This window comes from Danaus plexippus, chromosome 26 (genome assembly GCF_018135715.1).
Source record: "Danaus plexippus chromosome 26, MEX_DaPlex, whole genome shotgun sequence".
Lineage (NCBI taxonomy): Eukaryota > Metazoa > Arthropoda > Insecta > Lepidoptera > Nymphalidae > Danaus > Danaus plexippus.
The window spans coordinates 6,578,529-6,601,751 of NC_083554.1; the positions used below are offsets into that span (position 1 = coordinate 6,578,529).

General features: G+C 31.8%; 1 protein-coding gene across 4 annotated transcripts in view; it reads right to left on the minus strand.

Moving 5' to 3' along the window:
- LOC116774311 (uncharacterized) overlaps positions 1 to 14,277 on the minus strand; it is a 173,789-nt gene extending 159,512 nt beyond the window's left edge. For 3 of the 4 annotated variants that reach the window (XM_032667007.2, XM_032667006.2, XM_061524920.1), the window contains exon 1: positions 14,109 to 14,277. The gene's annotated coding sequence lies outside the window, so the exon portion shown is untranslated. Of the gene's footprint in view, positions 1 to 13,576; positions 13,693 to 14,108 lie in introns of those variants that run through there. The other variant, XM_061524921.1, reaches the window with a different exon arrangement.
- Between the last annotated feature and the right edge of the window lie 8,946 nt (positions 14,278 to 23,223).

The window sequence follows — 23,223 nt, forward strand, 5'->3', positions numbered from 1 at the left end:
CTGTGTGTCACAACTTTAATTATAATAAATGTGTATAGTATGTGTATAGTATATCCGTGTTTGTGTGAGTACAAACCATCCGCGTCTCAATATGTTGCTGTATCTAATGATATGCAATGTAAACCTCATTTTCTTAAATGGATATATTTTTTATGTAACCATATTGTAATCGAGGCTGGCATCGAACCTTTTTTGTGAGAACCTTTTTTATTCCGCTGCATGTTTTGGTGGAACACAGATAATAATGCCCTATTTGTCGTGTTTTGTTAGGATTTTTCAGTGAGTATTTTCTAGGCTATGATTTTTTTTTTCGTTACCCTCGTTTCAAAAAGAAATTTTCTCAAAATATACAATGATTTAATATAATCGTTGGAGTTATCACGTATTATAGTTCAGTTACAATTCGTTCAATAATATGTTGATTTTCAATGATTTTTTTTTCAATTTGATAACAAACGTGACTTTATAATGTTTACTAAGGATTTGCTTTAATAATTCTTCTTTAAATACACCTTGGATATTGTCTCTAGCGGTGTTATTATCAAAAGCATCGTATTTAAGCGAGCCTTCCACAACATCCTCTCAACCCGCGGACATCCTCTGATCCCTGGAGACGCCTGTATGTTTATGACGCATACTTTATCATACCGATGTTTACGACGTGATCTAAATTTTTTTATGTACTCAAATGTACCTCCAACACATAAATACCGTTTGCCACTAATGTGTCCCTCATTTTGCAAAGTTAACAAATGAATAGAAAACTAGAGTTTGAATACACTATTATAACAAATCAACAAATGTATAACAATAGCTCGAGCGTTATTCTGTGTAATATACAAATGCAATTCTTATTATTTTTTAAATCAGAAAAGACAATAAAGCACTAACACATGGTTCTGGTGTAAAGAATACTTACACGTAACCCAACCCAGCGGTTGTATCCAGATTCCACAGCTTTAATAAAATTAAGTGAAACTTTGATTTCTTAAATTTCTCTGTTTAACGTGATTAAGATATCAGTAAGTAGAACACCACTGTGGTAACAAACAATAAGATCAAGAATTAAATACATCTCCTATAAATGAATCATGAAGTATATGAGTTTGATATGCCGATATCTGATTAAAAATACGCGAGAATACAGTGTTTCCAAGTGACTTATAACTCTCAAGATGGCCTGAAGTCGTCTCCTAACACGGGGAGATATTATTTGTATTGAAGCTACAACACCTCTTATTAGTAAGTCGAAAGCAACTTTCAATTTAAATGCAAACAAATTGCACCAGTTCCGATGTTATATCCATAGATGGTATATATTGTAAATTTCCGTTTGACGTTTCCTTCATTTGATCAATATCCTTGTTTATAGTAAGTGAATCATTCAAAAATACACTAATAAACAAAACCAGCGTTGTATTTTTATTGAACTCTCGACAGTTGGTTAAATTATAAGCCGTTAGTATTCAGATGTTATCGACTATTTCCGAATGACGTCATCACTGACGACACCTAATGAAGCAAAAGAACAAACACGTAAATACATCACTGAATAAGTAAATAATAATATATGAACATGAATACAGAACTAGGCAAGGTATACTATCTTCTAGAAATATTTCACTCCAGTGCTCAGAATATAAGAACAGTAAAAGCCTCGATCTCGTTCACTTTTAATATTTCAATATGACTCAACACTGATTTTACTTAAAGAGTCATCGAGAAGACCTGTACCAGACTCTGTACCACCAGAGTGTGGTCGTAGTTTGATCGTAAAACAGTCGTAGAGATTTCGTAGCGTCGTCGTAGCGGCCTACGAGATACCTGAAATTTTATTTTACTGTATGTTTAATGATGGGTACTAACTCCTACGCCTTATTCACTGACTTTTTTTTCAAAAAATAATATAATTTAAAATATTCGGACATCAGTTGTATGAGTTCACACACGAGCGAGGTCATTATTATTTTATCAATATTCTGACACAAGCTTCACCCGTCCGGTTGTCATGATTAAAAAGTAATATTTTTAATAACCAGATAAATGACGTGATCGGTATCAAATAATATATTTACACGAGTGTCATTGACCTGAGATAAGTCTGATTCGTTTTAACTTTTAAAGTTTTCATAAAATAGTTCAAATTGTAAATCATTCGCTAACATGACCACGAATACCAAATATACTTGTATGAAAGAATTACACAGAAAATATTAATTAAAAGTATATTAATATTTTTAACGTTTTTATAATGATTTGTTGATCAACATGATAACTATTTCAAATTAATTGTTTTCAGACCGCTCTGATCTTTTTTAATGTTTCTCATATACTAATGTAACTTACCCACAGAAGGTTAATGGAATAAGGGTGTCGTCGTCACGGGACGAGTTACGGATAATTACTTCATTCGGTGTAACCACGGAGAGGTCTGCTTTTTTATTCGTAACAAAACAAAGGTCTGTGTCTGTAATAAATATTAAATAGGATGATTACCTTAGACACGAACGATCTGCTAACGTCGATACAAATGTGGCGACAAAGAGTTTTAAAGCTATAAAAGCGGTTGTTCAAATTTTAATTTTCCGATTAAGCAGATATGAAGGTAAGAAGAAGTATGTCATAGTCTTGTACTCAGAATATAAAAAAATTGAGGAATGTTACGAAATCAGCCGGAAAATTGAGACGTATGTTGAATCACAGAAAGTATATGTTCGTCATGTATAAACTCTGACTAACATTTTGTTTGTACGTCTCTACTCTGACGTCAATAAGCGCCTTTATCAGAAATAAAATTGTCTCTTACTATTATACAACGAACAATCCATGAAACTAAAGGTCTGAACTTAAGTTCATTTTAATCTCTTATAAAATATATTTAACGTTAAGTTAGACTTCATTCTGTAATGTATTATCTAACAATGAAAACAGCGCCTCTCAACACTTCACTTGTTGCGATTCCTTCAATATTTAACCATTTTCAGGCAATAAATTTCCCGGACGATTCAAAACTTACGAAGAAATAAAAACCTGGAATGATTATGTTTAAGAAAGTAATAATTTTTATAATCTATAATTTACAAGGTTAATGGATCTATGAAGTTTAAAATTGTTCACATTTTAATGGACGTCGTTACACGAGGTTAACGTTCGTGTCTCGATAACAAGTATTGTTCGTTATATTTTTTAATCAATATTACAACTAAGGTTCATAGATTTTTGTTTCTCTTTTAACGTGTTTAATATCTTGTGATTCACAGTGACATGACTGAACGCATCATTTATTACCGTGAATTCCTTGGCTTTCACTCATACTTTTGCTATAAATATTGTACATAACGTTACGCACACTTATTTATACAGGTTGCGGTCAGTCACCGTCATGTCGGACATATTTGTTAACGTTACGTTTTCTCCTCAAGATATAACGTTCAGTAAACATAAACTATATATTGAAACTCCGGTTCGGACCGACGTTTTGTTTGGTAACATAGAGCTGTGTCCATATGTAGCGATGCTCCTATACGATGTTTCAACATCTTTTATTAACGGTTTCAATTGCTTAATAGGCTTTTTAAATTGTTAATGAATTGCTAAAATAATGTCTTCACTCTCGTATAACTATAAAACTATATTACGATAGAAAAAAGTCAAAGAAAATAAAAATTTCCTTGTCATAATATTGTAGGTAGCACTTACTTTCATAATATAAAAGAAAAAATGTCTTACTAGCCAGCAATAGTAACGGTTGAATCATTGTAGATATTACAGTCAAACCAGCAAACCAGCAAACCAGCAAAAGAAGATTGAGGAAGTGATCCGTGTAACAACTTTACTGTTGTGTTAAGACAACTTTGTACTCCTTCACCCTTTACAAACACCCTCAATGGATACTCATTGTTTCTCGCAGCTTTGTCCTCGTGGATGCTATTTTTCAATCATGTCGGTATCATTGTGTCATGCTAAATTACTGAATTCGTTTTCTCGGAGGTTACCATCCTTACAAATTTCATTAGAGTTTGTCCAGAAGCCGTAAAAATAAATATTATAACGCATATCATTTCAACCCTAAAGTTCTGGCTCCACCAAGATTTCTTCTATTAACAATACATTTTATTAGAAAATAAGATCGGGTTCCATAGTTGATTTCCAATTTTGAAATAATGCGGACAAATTCCATCCTCAGTTTAAACTAAATGTAGTAAAGAAGTACTGAAACGCTATGTGAACTTTAAATATTCGTGACCCATTTCCGATATACAAAACGAAACGAGGCAAAAGGAACATAAATACGAAAACCTCATCTCTTCGCCTTCGGAGAAATGTATCTGGACGGAAACTGGCATAAGTTTCCTAAAACGCGAGTATCGTGGCGGGGAAACACTGAGGCTGAGATCCTTGCGGAAACTAATAATACATACGTACCTATATATTTTGCATCGATCAATAAAACATTCTCATAAAATTCTAATATATTACTATGGTTATTATCGTTATTTTAGAATTTCATTCCAAACCTCAACAGTGTGTATTTTTAAAGTGAAATCATTTTGTTGCTTGAACACACGTTTAACGGCGAGGTGAGAAGTCGGAGAGGCTCTAACTAATAAACAACGAGTGCAACACATTCAGGAAATTGTCTAATAATTTATGTGTCTGGTACTAGTGCTGATGCTGGGGCCGGCGGTTTTTTTTTTAATATGAACACAGAACACATATTGTCTAAACAGACCCGCATTACATTTGTTTAATAATCCACCCGCTCTATAAAGACCGTTTTGTATTTACGCTTTTGGATGATGATTTTAAAATTTAAAATGTTATGTTGAAATTTAATCATACGACTGCACAACACATTTATATATTTTTTAAACACTTAGTTTTGTTTCATTTGTATATCGGTTATAGGGACGGCTATAGGAATAGCCTCGGTTTTTCAAACTGTCATGTCGTTTGGGATTTTAAATAAAAAAAAATTTGAACAAAATCAAACACCAGTTCCACAAGAGGCAAATTTATTGGACATAGAAACTTTTACTTTTATTTTCAATGACACTGTTTCAACATCAGGCGGTTCACGGCTTCCACCGACAGACTTCAACCGACACGGGGTAGAATCGACACAATAATTTTAATTAAAAATATGAATCGATAAAACTTCCTCTACTATAGAAAATATTTAATAAGTTTATCTCCAGTCGGAAGGTACATAACAGGTCTCATAACAGGAAGGTCTCATAACATAACATAACATAACACATATTCATTATTATAATGAAGTAAGAAATAACGTTTTTCACATAGAACTGATCACAGTCTGATCGCTCTTTAATGTTCACAGTATCAATGTTCGAAGCCACTCAACACTCTTGAAACAAGGAAAATTTAAAAGAATACCACATTCTTAATGAAACAAAACATTTTTGTCGTTTGACACAAAATATATTACATTGAATCTGTTGTGTGTCAACAAAGGCCGTCACAAGTGAACACATTCTGCGATCCTTCCGCATGACACAACATTTCATTTCATTTCTAACGCTTCCGAATTTTGTGGAACAAAACTCTCTTCATTATTAGGAGAAACCGAACGACCCTAATCGACTTGTCAAATAATACTGAAGACAACCTCCCAAACGTCACTGGAGCGAAACATTCAGTGAGAGGGAGCGGCCCTCATCACAACCAGACAGATGGACAAATACTTTGACCGTCACTTTTGTTACCATTTAACAACTATTCTTATGCTGAGGCGAAAACTGTTTACTGATATATAAGATTTTCGCTTGTGCACATTTAATGACTTTTCCCCAACCATGTTCTGGGGAAGACGAGACGATAGGGTCCGCCCGTGATCATGGATTCTGAAAGTAGTTGTAATGAACGAATATGTAAGCATTAAAAGTTTTCAGAAACAAATACTATAATTTAATAATTTATATCAAGTCGGATTCTACGATCAGATCCGTGAATAGGATTTGTGGGAAATATTTTGTTTATTCCGTTTCATTCATGTTAGGAACGAAAATAATTTCTACAGAAAACTGTTTGAAGTTAAAATAAAATGAAAACTAAATAAATCTGTTGGGATGAAAAGATATAAATTGGAACGCACATTCAAATATTACTTGAGGTGCCTTTATTAACGTCAACAAAGATGAGAAATTGAATTTCAAAAAATGAAAACAATACGCAGCTTGTTAGCGTCATTACTTTATGATGTTCATATTCATATTGTGGACAAAAAATTTAAGTTGCAAGGACTTGAAATTTGCCAATTGAAATAAAAACTAAACTGTATATTTTTTACAATAAGATATATTTTTACGAAAGACGAGCGACATTAACATAATTAGCCAACATTAACTAAACAGTATTCAAATAAAACGATCACGTAGTTGAGGAATTATTGGAAGTCGTGAAAGAGGAACTTTCTAAAACAGGAAACAATAATACCGTCTGAAACACTGAGTTACTGTCAATTTAACTGAGGACACTTTTTAAGGGAAGCGATTCGTTAGACCTTCGATGTAATTAAAAGAAGATTGATTACGCTCCTGGAGGTGACAGATGACACCGAAGGTTGCGGGGAAATAATAACACAATATATAGGTGTCATGTAACGGCTGACGAGTAATATTTTAATATTTTACAAGTTCGAGTTTATGGAACAACTTTAGCTGTTATACTGAAATAAAAATACGCATTGAAGTTCTTACGGATCGTTACGGATTCTTGTACGGAAGTATTTTTTTTCGATTTGACGGTTACTTTTTAACAAGAATATCCCTGAACGAAGAGTTAAAATGTGTAGAAAAGTAACTTAAAGTAATCGGTAATAAAATCTGAGAGTCGAATTATAATAAGCATCGAGGAAAAAGTGTATAGGTAAGGGAAAAGGTTAAAAAACTTTAGAATGACTTACATCCGATAGGAACAACGAAATTACAGCAGACCTTTTATAGTCTTCATACAAATATGGTTTTAATTATAAATGTTATTTGTTTTATAAAATGGAACAACTGTTTATAATGGAACATCCAAACAAACCTTAAACAATAATTGTATTTTCTATTTAATAACTATGTTAAAATTAATTGTCTCGAATGTGATTTCTTTAACCACGTCATTAAAAGCATATTTAAACATTTTTACTATATTATGTGGATATTAAATATATATTCAAACTTGTGAAGGTCTCCGAGGTTAACTAATTGAATGCGAAGAACGGCCACGAAGATAAGGGACTTTATAAAGACTGATTACCAACAGAATTTGGTTTACGAACGCATTTACATAAAATTCTGCCTACAGTCAATCATACGCCGTCACTGGCTGCTATTAAATGATGATGAAAATAAGATAAGAAACCACCGCACTCAACAGACAGTCTCTCTTGAAGCGTAACAATTACTGAAGTTAAAATTCACAGTGGAACATTTTAATTCGAGTATCATTATTAAAATAATAAAAAATAATTATGTTTTGTTATAGTTCCACATTACGAAATGAAAATCAACATTTAACAGAACTCATAAAGCAGGGGAGGATGTTTGTCAGTAAATAAATCCCAAAACATTCCAACACTGATCCGGAACTCGTACAATTACAAGAAAACTGAAATGAAATGTCGATGAACGTTAATGTATCGCGTGCACACAGTTTTTATCGAGACCTTTTTTCCGAGACTCGTTCGAAGCCGGAGGTGACGCGCGCAATTACCTACTATAGAGCCTTGACATAAATCAACTGTATACCTTCTTGCAAATATTGGAATAATTGAATGGGACTGCAATCAGGGAATTGGTTTAACGTATTAAAATATTCATTTTTAAACCTTCAGCGAATATGTTGTTTATAAATTAAATAAAGTGGATTTAAAATAATATTCGTAACGAGAGCAAAATATGAAACTGAGGAAATATACCCGGAGGATTATAATTAATAATTGATTAAATAAAACATATCTTTAAACAAGTAAAATAAAATACCTGTGTGTACGTTTGCTATGTTAGCATTCTCTGAACCTATTATTAGTGAACCAAAATATGTTAACCTTAATTTAATAACAATATTACGGAGGTTTGTCACAAACGCAGCGCTAATCTTGGTTTAATCAGTCTCATCTTCGGATACACGAGACTGCTCCCAGGAGACACGATGTGTGGGGACGAGTTCAATATGCAAATTAGTTACAAGTCTGTTGTTGAAAACACGTCGGCATCTTTATAATAAACTTCAATGAAACACACAAAACCTATTAATTACAGTGAATTAAACAAACGTGTCATTTCATCCATGATACTAACTACACCCAAATGTTATTTGTATTGAGTACATTTTTTTGTGTTATTGATAATAATCAATTCAAACAAGCATACATATTTATAAATTGTCACCTTAAATAACAATAAATAAATACATACACTCTTAAGTTTACGGATTTTAAAGATATTTAATTTTATTACGTAGATTTTAATTTAAGCAAAGTCACCGACCGACCGAGGTTTTAGAGTAAGTGAAATGAAAATTACCCTCGTCATTTATATTTCACCTGTTTTCATTATCGTTGAAGGAACGTTTAACAATCGGCCAGTTATTAATTACTAGACATCTACAATTAAATTAAATGCCGTAGCGATAAAATAACATCGCCATCTCCTATTAACAGCTGATCTCAACTACCTTTAAGATCCGAAATCTTAGACAGAACAAATGGAATGGAAGATATATCACCAATATATTAAGAATATATATATGAAGATATCCATATATTGTACTTATGTATGTTCCATTTGATTAGTACCTACTATTACACCCAGTTTTTAATACAACGCAATCGCTATATGTGCTAAAGGTACTGGCCGAGGGTACTCCCCACTCAAATTGCGGATACGATTACTTTTAACTAACTCGACCTAATAAACATCAGGTCAAGTGTCATTTTGTTAAAGACTCCATTTTAATTCAATGGGACAGGTCTATGAAAAAAATTATTTCACTAACTACCGAAAAAACAGAAAACTATAGAAGCGACACAGACTTTCCCTAAAATATGAAGAAATAGAAACCAGCGACTAGTGTTCCAGACATAATCCTTGTTTAAACCAAAATCACATCTCTACGAAACGTGTAGCATAAATTGAAACACTAGTTTTTTTTTATACAATAAATAGAACACCTTACCATATTACATAATCTAAAATTTGAAACATAGTCGGGGAAGAACGTTATTACGTCATAATATCATAAAAAGTAAGGTTGCTGACTTCACACTGCCATCATCTCGGTGAATGTCAAGATTCCTGACATAAAATAAATTCAATAACATTGCTTTTCTAACATCAGGACAAACGTGGGGTCAAGTATGGAATATAGTTTTATTTTGTAATATGAAATTAATATTTTATATGCGTGATATAAAGACTCTTCAAATTGGTCGTAAGGATTTTAGACCCTACACCAACACAAGTGCAGTATATCTTTAATAAGTCTTCAATTAATGAGCACCGTTATTGTGATATAATGTATAATATTTCCTCGCACTCACATTGTATATACTTAAGCAAAGCAAACCGTCCGGTCAGCCGATGATCGTGTCGAACACCTCAGCTCAGACGGCACGCGATCTTAACATTACACCACATCATCATCTGATAATGATTCTCTATCAGAAACTAACGTAAATATAAAATTGCAATATTTTAAGCAACATTCTGTTATAACTCAAAGTATTCACAAGTCTCCACCTGATGGGTGTCTATAGACGACCGTTGTTCTTCATCTAATAGTGATGGAGCTGCGATTTCCTGTATCCGATTTATATTGAATTTGTTACTCAATAAAACACCTGAAAAGAATTTTCGAGGTTCTGTGGAAAATCTTCATGATTTACAATTCTTTGCGATTAAAATAAATATTTCGCTTTAGAGGAATGTCATTGGAGGTAGTATGATTCAGTAAAATAATTTTACTGTTACAGTACTATATCAGTAGGTAACTGTCTCAGATTAGACTACGCTTACCTGTTATGTATAAATATATCGCAATTTTTATATATAAATAAGAAAAACCGTCTAAAATTGAGGTTACACGATTAAAGAAATGAGATCTAAGATTTTCGCGAGTTTTATTCATTTAAATGAAACTAGTATTTTTCGGATAAACTACGCGTGATTAATTTTGTAAAAAAACTACATATTCCTGACGTTTCGGTTACTTTTCAGCAACCGTGATCATGGGCAGAAGATTACTTCTCGTTTATTACAAAAATAAATCACGCGTAGTTTATCCGGAAAATACTAGTTTCATTTAAACGATTAAAGAAAACAAATTATAATTACATTCCCAATTCCTTGAAAATTACTTACGTCGTATACCTTCGGAAGCAAAAGGGGCAACAGACAATAGTTCAGGGACTTTATAATCTCCTGAAGTCGGGACCTTCTGCCAGCAGTATATTTATCTTCATATGAAATTGAAGCAATACCGTATATCTGACACTACTTACAGAAGTTAACATTCTCAGTGCAAAAACAGAGGTTATGGTATACGATCGTGTTTAATCGTTCTCCAAAAAAAACAAGAGAAAATCTCGTGAATAATGAAAAAACAATCGGACTTGTTTTATATATATCAAATCTGGCAAACTGGCAGCCGGACTACTAGATGAAAGGTAGTCACCGTCGCCCATGGACATCTGTAACATAAGAGGTCCTGCAGATGAGTTGTGGCCTTGATTGTGGCGGAGGAAGAGCAAAGGTGGGAAATGGAAAGGCCAACCGGACCAACCAAGCAGGCCAACCAAAAAACGAACAAAAATACGACTTCTGAAATGATTATAAAACAGAAGAGTTTGTGTTTTAGGAAAAAGACATTGATTTGAAATAAAGAGTTTAATAATTTCAAAAAATGTAATCTTATACAATACAGCATGTCTGTGTCTGACGGCAGAACACCATGACAAAACAAACACTTCAGATGTTTGATGAATCGCAATAAAATTAAAATTATAAATTATGTAATTTTGTATGTTTTTTCTATATTTTTTATTACACTTTTATATTTATATTGCATCTTTGTTACTTTGACATTAAAAAAAATATTACCAGAAATCAAACATTTCATTTAAGATCGCCTTCGTAAATTTTATGGTATTTATTTTTTAAATAAAAAGAACTGTTATAAGATATACAATGTTAAATTAACGATATTCAGGACTAAGATTGTGGGGCACAAATAATTAAAGTAACAGGGTATAATAAACCACTTATAGCGACAAATGGAAAAAAAATATTACCATTGCAATATATGTGTAGGTAAAATGGAAATGTCTGAGTAACTGTTCATGCGTAAGTACACAACTTGTACAGCTGCGGTTGTTCCAGCGTCCTTAAAATATAAACTGAATGTCGAAGAACTGCTTCACTGATAGTAGTAATATGATTACAATTACATATTCAAATTTCACGATTTTTATATCTATATATTGTCCATTCTGTTAATTGATTTTATTTAAAAAGTAAACACATAAAGTCAAGTCCTTTAATACAGTCAGCTTAAAAATAAATCAAACCCACGTAAGGATTTTCAGTTTATCGAAACAAAAACTCGAGAACGAAATAAATTAGTTCAGAGAAGGGTACAGTTCGATACAGGATAAAGTAGCATTATTTAACACGACCTCGCGGGAGTAAATTACGGAATTAGACTCCAAAAGAATATAAAGGAGTCGGGTATATCAGGTCGCGATGCTAACTGACAGCTACGTCATGCTAATATTAATACTTTAAATAAAGGTTAAGGCGCGAATTCTAGCAGTGATCCAAATAATTAGAATGCTTACAAGAAGAATCCATCTGTCTGTTTGTCTGTGTATGTCTATTAGTCTGTATTTCGCTTACGGCTTATATACCGAAGCGGGAAAAGATATAATTTAGTAAACTTCATAATTGCTTTTTTTCGAGTCTCGCGGGAGTTTTATCAATAATTATATATATTAAAGGTAATGTCGTGACGACACGCAATGACAAACTTCAACTAAATTAAACGAAAGTTTAATATCATGGTTACGATTTTGTTTAAATTTTTTTATCATTTATATATTAATATTGATTTAAGGTTACGAGAACACAATACCACTATTATGAGTTACGGAACTGTTATTCTTAAAGTAACGTTTTAAATATGCATCGACGAGTAACAATATTTTCATCTCAATGAAATGTAACATCTCCCGTGTGATGGAATCAGTCAAACAATATTACGGACAGACGAAGTGCGCCAACATTCTCATAAGAGTCGATTTATTTTGCTAGAGAAATGGAATAATCTATGGAAAGAATATGCCGAGGTACACATTTTTATAGGTATATCTTAAAACCAGCGATCTCAACTACAAGAATACATTGTGAAGATATGCAGTTTAAAGAAGTACCCGTCTGTCGGTTAAAATGTAACGCAAACAAAAGTTTGCTGCTGTTATTATTAATTTACTTCGGCTTTAATTTTTTACGGTCATCGCAAGCGCCTTCACCCGCAGCTGACCTACTTACACACAACAAACAAACACACTGCTAGCATGAAACAGGAACAGAACGCACTCGCAGTTATAATGAAAGTTGCTTATAATGTGTTATAAGACTTATTATTATATTGAGAAAAGACTGGACGGCCTCACCGACCGAGTAACCTCATGTTGTATAGTTATCATATTCAGTATTGTTGTACTGACACTGTTGATTCAAATAGAAAATGGAAAAGTAATCTAATTCTTTTGGTCCATCAAATTATAAAAACACAGTATTAATTAAGTAAATGTGATTTTAAAAGACATTTCATATTCACTGCAATCGTTAATAAGAAAATAAAAACCACCATCATTGTATTAACTTACGTATTAGTTTATTGTCTGATCTAATTCTGACCTGATCTTTAAAAGTTTTGGTAGGAAGGGGTGACTTGAACTTCTTTTTGAATTCACCCTTGAATTTCTTTGCATATTTTTTATTGAAATTAGGCAAACGATGAGAAAATTAAAGCAATTACGACTCAAACGAATATAATGAGAGGGGTTTTGGAATAAATGTAAATACGAAAGAAGTAAAATAAATTTGGTTCGTAAAAAAATTAATTAAAATATAATCATGAGATAAATGAAGATATTCTTTTGAATGTATGTAACAGAATGTTTCCGCGGAGCTGGAGTAAGACTCGAGCCGCCTCATTCTCCGAATAGCATCTGTATCCAGCATGGAATCAATAAATTTAAGAATGCTTCATTTGAACTCAGATTTAAATAAAGTTACAACCTTTATATTACGACAGGTGACGTGTATTGATAACAACAACCGTCCAGATGCACATTAAAATATTTAATATAATTGATTCGATTTTCTCAACAAGTAGCAGGTAAATGTTCCCCTTTATTTGCTTATTTGAGTGTAAATGTATTTATGGGCATGTCTATGTCTTAAAATAATCTTCACCAATTTTGAATCAAGTGTTTCAAGCTCTTCTTAATATCAATTGTAGAAAATGGGTTTGACGGTTCAGAGAGGATTGAAATATAATTTACCTGCACGCTTAGTCTAAGTTGGCCGCATCACACTACAGACGTAACGTTGACAGTTTTTCATTCATAAAACTTAGCACATTATAGTATTATCGTAGGTTATTGAATAGACAACCGGGTAACGCTTCAAGAAAAACGGTTAAGATAGGAATATAACAATTACATCATTAAGGGAACATTTTATAACGATGAGAATAAAATGACATTTAATATTTATATGAATGGTTCATAAAATATAGACTTTGAAATGGTATTGTAGAAAAAAAGTCCTTTTTTATTATTAATTTAAGTCGATTTTATTTTATAAGTTAATAACTTTGATGGTTTACTTGTGTTGTAAAATAGTAATCTGTAGGTCTAGAACAGTGATATCACGTTGTTATTGAACGTTTAATAAATATAAATCAAAAAACTGGGATCATTAAAATTTATTTTCATGTTTATATGCATATAGCATGTAAGTACTCCTTCATACAAACCAGCCTCGAAATTAATATACTCATTACTTACTAAGAGATTAGTTTTTAACACTTACTTTATTAACACAAAACTTCACAAAATGTACACAAACAATGTTAACGCATCATATACCAGACACAGACAGACACACACAGTCACTATAACTTTTCAATGTGACATCTCTTTAATATCGAAAGTTTCTGGTGCAGTGACTTCGAGCGACGCGTCCACTCTCACCGAGCTCCAGCGACCCACTGACTGTAACGACATCCGCACATGAACTGTTATTAATGAAATTAAAAATATTAAATTTGTAACCAATGACTTAAAAGATATTCCATAGGCAATATTTTTTCATTTCCATCCAAAATATATACTATATATACTCTGTTCTTTTATCAACGTCTTGTTGTCGACAGACTCCTTAAAAAAACTTGGAATTAACAGCCTGAAAACTAATATCAATTAATGTCATTTCATTATCACCACAAAGTCCGAACCGCACGCATGGCTTTTCATACATTTATTTAATACAATTTCTTATCACTAGTGACTCGACATTTGACTTCTTATCAAATGATTCAATGTCAGTTTATAATTTACAAAATATTAATACTCGTTCTAAAACTTTTTATGTAGTATCATATTCAATGATGTGAAAGGGTTGAATCAAATTCAACATTGATGTGTGAAGTATCGAATGTATGGAAGTAACATTTAAAAATACACATGAAAAGTACGGACTAAGCCGTTGTTAACAATTCTTTAATGTTGAAATTAGATTGATTGTGAATGTCATCCATAGATTTGTACAAAATAACCTAGTTCTATTCAGCTCATTAGACAGCACGTCCCTTTTAAATATCTTTTAAACACGTGTTAACATTATACATATCTATATAGGACCGATACCATAACCGAACGTAAGCGTTTAAAATTTCTTGGAATCATGAAATTTATTTATTAAAACATATTTGTATGGTATTTTATTTGCCGTGCAACAACTGCTTTACGTTGTTTCAATTTGAAAACTCCTTCCTTAACTTATGTAGCTACAAAATAATATCAAACGTCTTGTAACATGATGTTAAACTGTAGATTGTTTTGTATCCTGAAGTCAACGTGACGGTGACAATAAAACGCGATTACTCAGGACTTCTAAAGACTATTTAGACCATATTACTTTCATAATATTCTATTAATTCACAAGCACTGTTTTGAAACTTTCCAATTACATGTCAATATTTTGTACATAATTTCTACAACGAGAGATCCGAACGCTTCCTATACAAATTGAATTATTATTATAAAATTCTCGAAAAAGAAAATTCAATTTCAATTACAAAAAAACAATATCATAAATCAACTTCGGACGGGAAACCGTGCTCTTGGTTTTAGAAGGATTGTTGTCCAAAAGATAATTTATATGACGAGGAAATATATCACGAAAAGAAAAAAAAACATAAACGATTGTCTCTGTAAAAACCCAAACAATAAACGTTGTTACTGTCGTTTGATCTTAAACTGTGTGTTCTGAAAGAAGACCTCCAGTTTTAACTCACTGTCCACAGTTACAGACACAAAAATATTTATATGAAATTATTGGTTTTATGAGAAATTGAACGTAGATACTCTGCAGCTACTCTTTTCGGTTACATAATTTACATCATCTTCACCATTGAGCCGGAAATTAAACATATGCCATACAGTTTCGTTTGACCGAAAGTTAAGCAATACGAGTGGTATTGAAGACAAACACTGAGCGGAGAACTAGAAGGGCCCAGTAACTTGTGATATGAAGGTCGCTTCGATAAATTATGTTAAATTATACGACTAAAACATATTGAATGGAATCTAAAGGCTCATGAGTTACATATATTGTGCATGGTTTTCATGACATCCAAAACGCACACAAAAATAGTTTATCTATGAACTTGAGAGTGAAAAAAAATTAGTAAACATACTTAACATCTCAATAACATACTGATCTTCCGGTCTGAACTTTCCGGTCTCATAAAACTATATTCAAGATACAATTAAGACAACTAACTACATCCTAAATAGGTGTGTGTAAGTCTTCGGTTGAGTCCAGACTGAACATATGTTAATGTTAATACCCATTTCCCATTCTCCCCGATGCAATGGTGCGAGGCGTGCGGTGTCGTTGTCGCTTCTCCAATCCCACCGATGGCTCAGCGTCAGCATTTGTTCCTTAACACCATTTTATGCTATAAATTTGTTCCTCGGCTATACTTATGTAATATTCTAACTCCATTGGTCTTTATTATCCAAAACATTACCCAATAAAAAACTAAAATGGACTAAAAAAATTTTAATTTTATAATGATGTTTCTAATACTTATTCATTACTTATAAGTTGTCAACTCTATTATAAGCTTCATATTAAAAAGTTGCATGCCCTGTTTTTTACTTGTGTAATTTGAGGCAATTTTCTGATTGATATTAATATTGTAAATCTAAGAAATAAAAACTTTTTATTAAACTGAATTCACATTGATTTTTTAGTGTTTAATAGAATAGCCTCATTTAAATGTTTTTTGTTAAATCTTATATCAAACTTCCCTAGTTACCAGCACCTCACTTCGAAGCATCTCTCATATCTCTAGTATGTCTCGTTAAAATCCAGTCTGTCATTGATCCAAATAAACAAACTGGCGTACAAAAAATGTTTAGTATTAATAATTAACTTATAAGCACTTCAACGATTTTGAAATTATTAAAAAAACTGTTTTAACTTAGATGAAATATATATTCAATTGAAATCGATTTACTTCTCATCTAGTGACATAATCCAAATGAGGTAAATCAAACAAAATTTTTGGAATTTATAAATTGCTATATATTATAACGCCAAATGCCATCAATACATGTAATTGAACCTGCAAAGATTCTTCGTCAGTTAAATGCGGGAAATTGTATAGTTAAAGAGTTCCTGTTCAAGTGGATTACAGTTTATAAAATTCAGATGGAATCCAATTTGCTTTCGAACCAAATTTGGTTCACGGAAATAGTCTCAGAATAAAAATTCATATTTAAAATACTTTAGTTTGGAATAGCTGGAATATTATAGAACATTTTACATTAAGTTTTATACTTCTGTATTGAAACGATTTTATTTGAAACAGACTTTTAGCATACAAATAAAAGCAAAATGTTATTTTTTTATTAAATATTCTTTTAACTACGTCAAAATGCCACGAGTAATGTACTTCTTATCCGATATATAGTCACTTATTATATACAAAAAGGTTTTCCTCGATGCTTTAATACATTAAGTATACAACCTACTTCCAACTCAAATTGTCACCTTTAAAATCTGTAATTTTAGCCCTTAAAACCTCCGGCAAAAAAATACTCGCCATATTTGGCTTCTATACAAAATGGTTTATTGCGACGCTGTCACAAAGATTTAATAACCATAGCGAATAGTTAAAGACGCGAAGTTTGGAAAAAAAAACATTTTATATTATTAAATTAATTATTAGTGTTTTTAATATTTAGCAAATTTACTTGTATTTTAATTGTAAAGTTGGTAGATATGTAAAAGTATTAATTTCCACGGTTATTCTAATGATGGTACTACCAATATCTTTAACTAACTTGAGGACTGGCTTCAGTGCACGGTGTGTCAGTATTGGTTTCACGAAAATTGTACTCAATTTGAAGACATGTGTTCTGAATGTGGTACAGGTTGAATAAAATAAGAAATAAGACCAAAAACTATACTACGACTGGAAAAACGGATATGACCATCTTACCACTAATGCTATGGCCATCATAACCGAATAATTTGGGATAGATGGCCAATCGTGATGTAAAAAGAGCAAATATTTTTCTAAGTGATCTCGGTATATATTGTTACTTTTGTAATTATAATTTCGACGTCGATTCTATAAAATATGATTACAAATACAAAAACCTGTAAAAACATATAAGGGATTTATTAACAGCATTAAAGAAAAACCATTGCCTACTGCTCCGGACCTAGCCTATAACATAACGATACGGTTCAATTTGAGATTATTTTGTTAAAGCTTTTATTACTGTATAGCGACAGTTCGTGATATTGGCAGAAAATTTGTAAATAATAGAATTATTTGTTATGTTTTATTCTATTTAGTTTCTGGAAAATAACTAATACAGTTCTTGGGTAATAAATTATAACTTCATCATGTGGCATGAAGACATTTGTCATACATCGCACCTGTAGCAATGTTTTATACTTATTATCAGGACAGCAAGAACATTAAATATACATTACGTAAGAGCCGTAAGACCTGGAAGTAATATAAGTAAAGTGAAAACAATCCATGTGAGGACATGTTACAACTTAAAAATATTGAAATACTTTGTAGTGATAAAGTCTTAAAGTTCTTGTAAAACAATTTCATTTAGTTAATAAAATTATGAGTTGACTTAAATGAATTAGTAATATTTCTAACACCTGTCAAAATAGCTGAAGTGTGGAGCCGGTTAAAGTTAAACTTCATGAGGGTAGGAAATAAACCTGATTATAGTAACGTAAGAGAAGGGTAGCCGAGGGCCAGTAATTATAAGGAATATTGGTTCGCAAACTTTCCTCATTAGTGTCCTCCGCTGCTAATCATGATGACCTTGAGACCTTTAGACCTTCCGCCACTCGCGGCTTTAATAAATTAAGGAATACTTACCACAACACAAGATCTTATAATTGTATATTACATTCTTGTTTGTTTTTTAAATAGTCCCAATGAGTTTTTATAGGAGTTGTTTTTATTTACATCACAGAAAATTTGTTTTCTTTGTTGTTTCCTTATGACTTGTACCGCACAACTATTTCAGTTTTTGTTCATTCGAAAACGATGGCATATTCTCAAAACATAAATATCATAAAATGTTTACAAAAAAGAATATACGCTAAAGATGAGAATAAAGATTAGGCTCTTAATTGTCATAAACACCACTGTTTTATGATATCGAAACTCAAAATAATGCAAAAAGACTAAACATTTTATTACTTTGAAGGTTCTGAAGTTATTTTGACGACGACAAATTTTATAAATATTTGCTTATCATTCTGGATATCAACATTATTCAATTTCATCACTTCGTTACATTTTTACTAACTCTTTGTGTTCTAGATCTCACATCATAATATAACAACTTAAACCTTCAGAAACTTTCATAAATCCTACAAATACGTTCAACATATGAAGTCACGGCGCGGCGACGAGATGACAGACGTCGCATATCATATAAAATACATTAAAAACTGTAACACCGAAGAAAACGCAGATAATAACTAGTTCTCAATAATATTCAACGCAGTGGAATAAAATAAATATAAAAAATTGCACATGGTAGTATCAACAACAACAAGATTGTTATTTATGTTTTATATGAGGATGCCTGGTTTAGATAAGGCCAGCCGTCTTCTCTATTGACATTGGGATGTTTCCTGATGATAATAAGCTCGCGGTTTAATCTCTGCACATATCTTTTTTTAGAAGTGAAGATCGGTTGTTGTAGCTACTCCATCTGTCTTGTTTAAAACATGATTTGCAAGGTTAGGACCCCGATAGACCACCAGATTTTATTACATTGAAAATCAAGCTGAAAACAGAGATATAATGTTAGTACATTATAATACCATGATCAAATTAAAATTGTAAGTGCTCGTAAAACTTTACAGTAAGTACACAAATTTTTTTTTGTGTTGTAAAGCTTTTCAATTGAAATATTATAAATTAATTGAATATCAATGTCACTAAGCCAAACCAGACTAACTACATTTTTTTTTCAATTTAAAAACACATAAAATTAACAAGTAAACTAAGAACGTGTCTTAATACTTTCCTAAACACTTAGTTTGAGGATTCTGTATTTGTCCATTTCGCTTTTGTATATAATGTTTATTTAAACCGAGTTAGGTGCGTTTCGATGTACATTAATTCAATTCATTCCTAATCGTTATAACCCCTTCTAATTACTAATTCAATATCGACGTGTTCAAATCACGTCTAATGCATTTACAATCGCTTAACTAAATACTATGATTAATACGATGCTGGAGCGATGTAGAGCGGAGTGAAACGATTACTGGGATTTATTTATAAAGCACCTCATTCATGTACAAAGTCATTGTTTTAGTAAATATAAATTACTGTAACTGTGTAACATAGTTTTATACAAAAAGGTCTCTACTTTACTCTGAGATTTTAGGAAGCTAATATAAAAAAAATATGTAATATTCAAAAATGTTGCATCTTACTTTAAATTGTGTTATTAAATGAAAAACGAAAATTGAATAAAAAAAACAGTCTAAGATTATTTTATAGAATTTACATATGTAAATATATTTTATAGATTTTGAATTTCAGAAGATTTGCTTATTATTTTATTAGTTTATTTGAGATGACACCATAAACACTTGTTTGTGTCTTGTGTATCATGATCTTTAGTTTTTTCATATCGGAGAAGAGGAATATTTTTTTACATAAAAACTTAGTCTGAACTTTTGGCTAACTGTATATTGATATTGCCAAGGAGCTTCAGTAATGTTATTTTACCTATTGGACTGGAGCCCTCCCTTATTTATTTTACATGTTATTACTGCTAAGTTATTCATCTGTCACTCGTGATAAGGAATAGCTAAGATAGAGTCTGAAATAACAAGTTATTATTGGTATCCAATAAATACCAGTCTACTTCTTTTAAAACAATGTCTTCAACGCAAGACACTAAAAGTTGAAGAGTAGAAAATCTTAATAATTGCCACGGTTAATGTTTAAGAAAAGAAAAATGGATATTAACAACGTAAAATGTACTATGAAACCAAACACTACAACTTTAACGAAGAATTCCCAGAGTACGATTTCGTATCCGTTACTGAACAAATAATTTATTATATTTCTATTTATTAATAATGTCTGGATGATTCTTGTCTGTTATTCCATCCGTTGATAGAGAAAAATCAAGTCGTAGGTATTAAAAGCAATACGCGTATTCATTGTAGTGTTGAATACACCCTAATTATAATAAGAAGGAAACAGAGATGCAACAAACTACAGAATAAATTTTCTGGATGCTTTGCGTTGATGAGGAGAAGGTCTACAACGAAATTATAAAGAATCGTTAGCATGGAGAAATAAAATTGATTGATTGCGATCAAACCCCTAACTAGCAGATTCTGCATGGGTTACATTCTTTGACCCAGGAAGTTCATTGATAAGCTTACTATATCTGTCATTAAAGAAAGCGCGTACTATCGTGTAAAAACAGGATATAACTAGAGTGCACATGTTTTCTGCATTATGGCTTGAATACCATTCGGTCCACAAGCTTTGTCCATGTCAAAACTACGCTGAGTTCTCGGTACAGGTTCGCCTTTGCAGCATCAGCTGAAGTGCCATCAAATTTATTTAGAGGAAGCAGTGATCTCTAGCACAAGTTTTCCTCATCGGCTTCAGTTAAAGACCACAAAGTTCCACTACCGGAAGGTTGAACAGAGACTTCATCGTCATAATTGTTAATACGTTCGAAACAAGCCTTCTCTAAAGCCATTTTGCAGAACTTATTGGCTAGGTTAAAAGATCTCCTTTTTGAGCTAACATCTAAACATACGATAAATGCTTATGCTTTTCAGCCTGACTATATTCAATTATGAACTGTAGGCGAGCTTTGCTACCAAAGAGTACGTCGGTATGGGGAATAAAGTATTCTATCAAATAACATATCACATCACTTAGAGAGTCCGTGCACCTCGATGGATCTTTGCTAGAGGAGCAAAGCCGGCTCAAGGAAATAACACATTGCTTCCAAACCTGCTGCCTTGCACTCATCTTTTGTAGCACAGCTCTTTCAACCATGACTATATTCTGGCTAAACCCCATCTTATACTGTCTATAGTTAGCCACATCTTCATCCATCTGCAATAAAATATTATTAATCTCAAACCTTATCCACATATCTATCTATGTAGGTATTATAATTATTTGTTAATGTTATTATGGTTTTCTGATTTGAAGTAATCAGTTTAATCAGTTTACTAAACCAGAACTGAAATTTACAACAACAGTTTAGTGACACTAACTAACATCAATTATATTGTAATTTAGAGAAACCTAATTACGAAAAGATAAAATATAGTTGTTAATTGGGTAAAACTCGTATATCACAGTCAAAATGTTAAATTACGTTAGAGTAATCCTCGCACGTAAAAACATGAGTACTAGCTACCAACATAAACCACTTTACCTGAATCTTGTTTTTTTTTTTGGAATGCTGTAGTTTTAGCTTGAACCTTACCAAAGTTGTTCATCATAATGAATTTTACATGTATTTCAATTTGACATCTAAATCAAAATGTTTGTTTTGCAAGCAAATTATAGCAGTTGACAAAGAAATAACCAAATTGCAAGTGTATAAAGAACCATTTGAATTTTTTTTCCAAAAAACTGTCAAATACCCCATAATGGTATGTCGTTATACCGTGTTATATTAGCAACATTAGTTATTGAAAGTAATCAATATAATAGTTTTAACCAGCGTCGTTACGTTATGGTAATACATCATAATAGATCACAATAATAAAATAAGTCTTTGGTTATTATATGAGTTAATGAAACAAAACGATTCTCTGTTTATTTTTCCAAGTAACTTTCAGCAGATGTTTTGCTATTTTATTCATCATCATGTCACAGTTTCTTTGGCCACTACTTTTAATTTTATTTTTGTCCTTTCCATAATAATCAGCAAAACAATATTACAATGTTATATTAAAAATTATTACTTACTGCTGTAAAGTTATATTAATAAATGACACGATCATATTTTCGTTAATTCAAATATCAGTTATTGGCAATCTCCTTGTTGAAGGAACATAATAATAATTCATTCAATATAACATCTTATGCACAAGGGCTGTGGGTTGAAATTCCTCGAATGTTTTCTCTTCTCAGGTTACATATTCATTGTTTGGGATCTTTCAAACACAGTTTGATGGTATCCAATATCGATAAACATACATGTTAAGAAAATAAAATGAGTATTGGATTTGCTTTGTGTTTTTGAGAATAATAAACTTTCTTTTATGTCCTTTTTTTCTTCATACTTAAAGCTTACTTGATCATTTAAATTCTTTAGTACTTTTGCTCCGGTTTCAAAGTTACATTTCAGCGTTTTAACCTTTC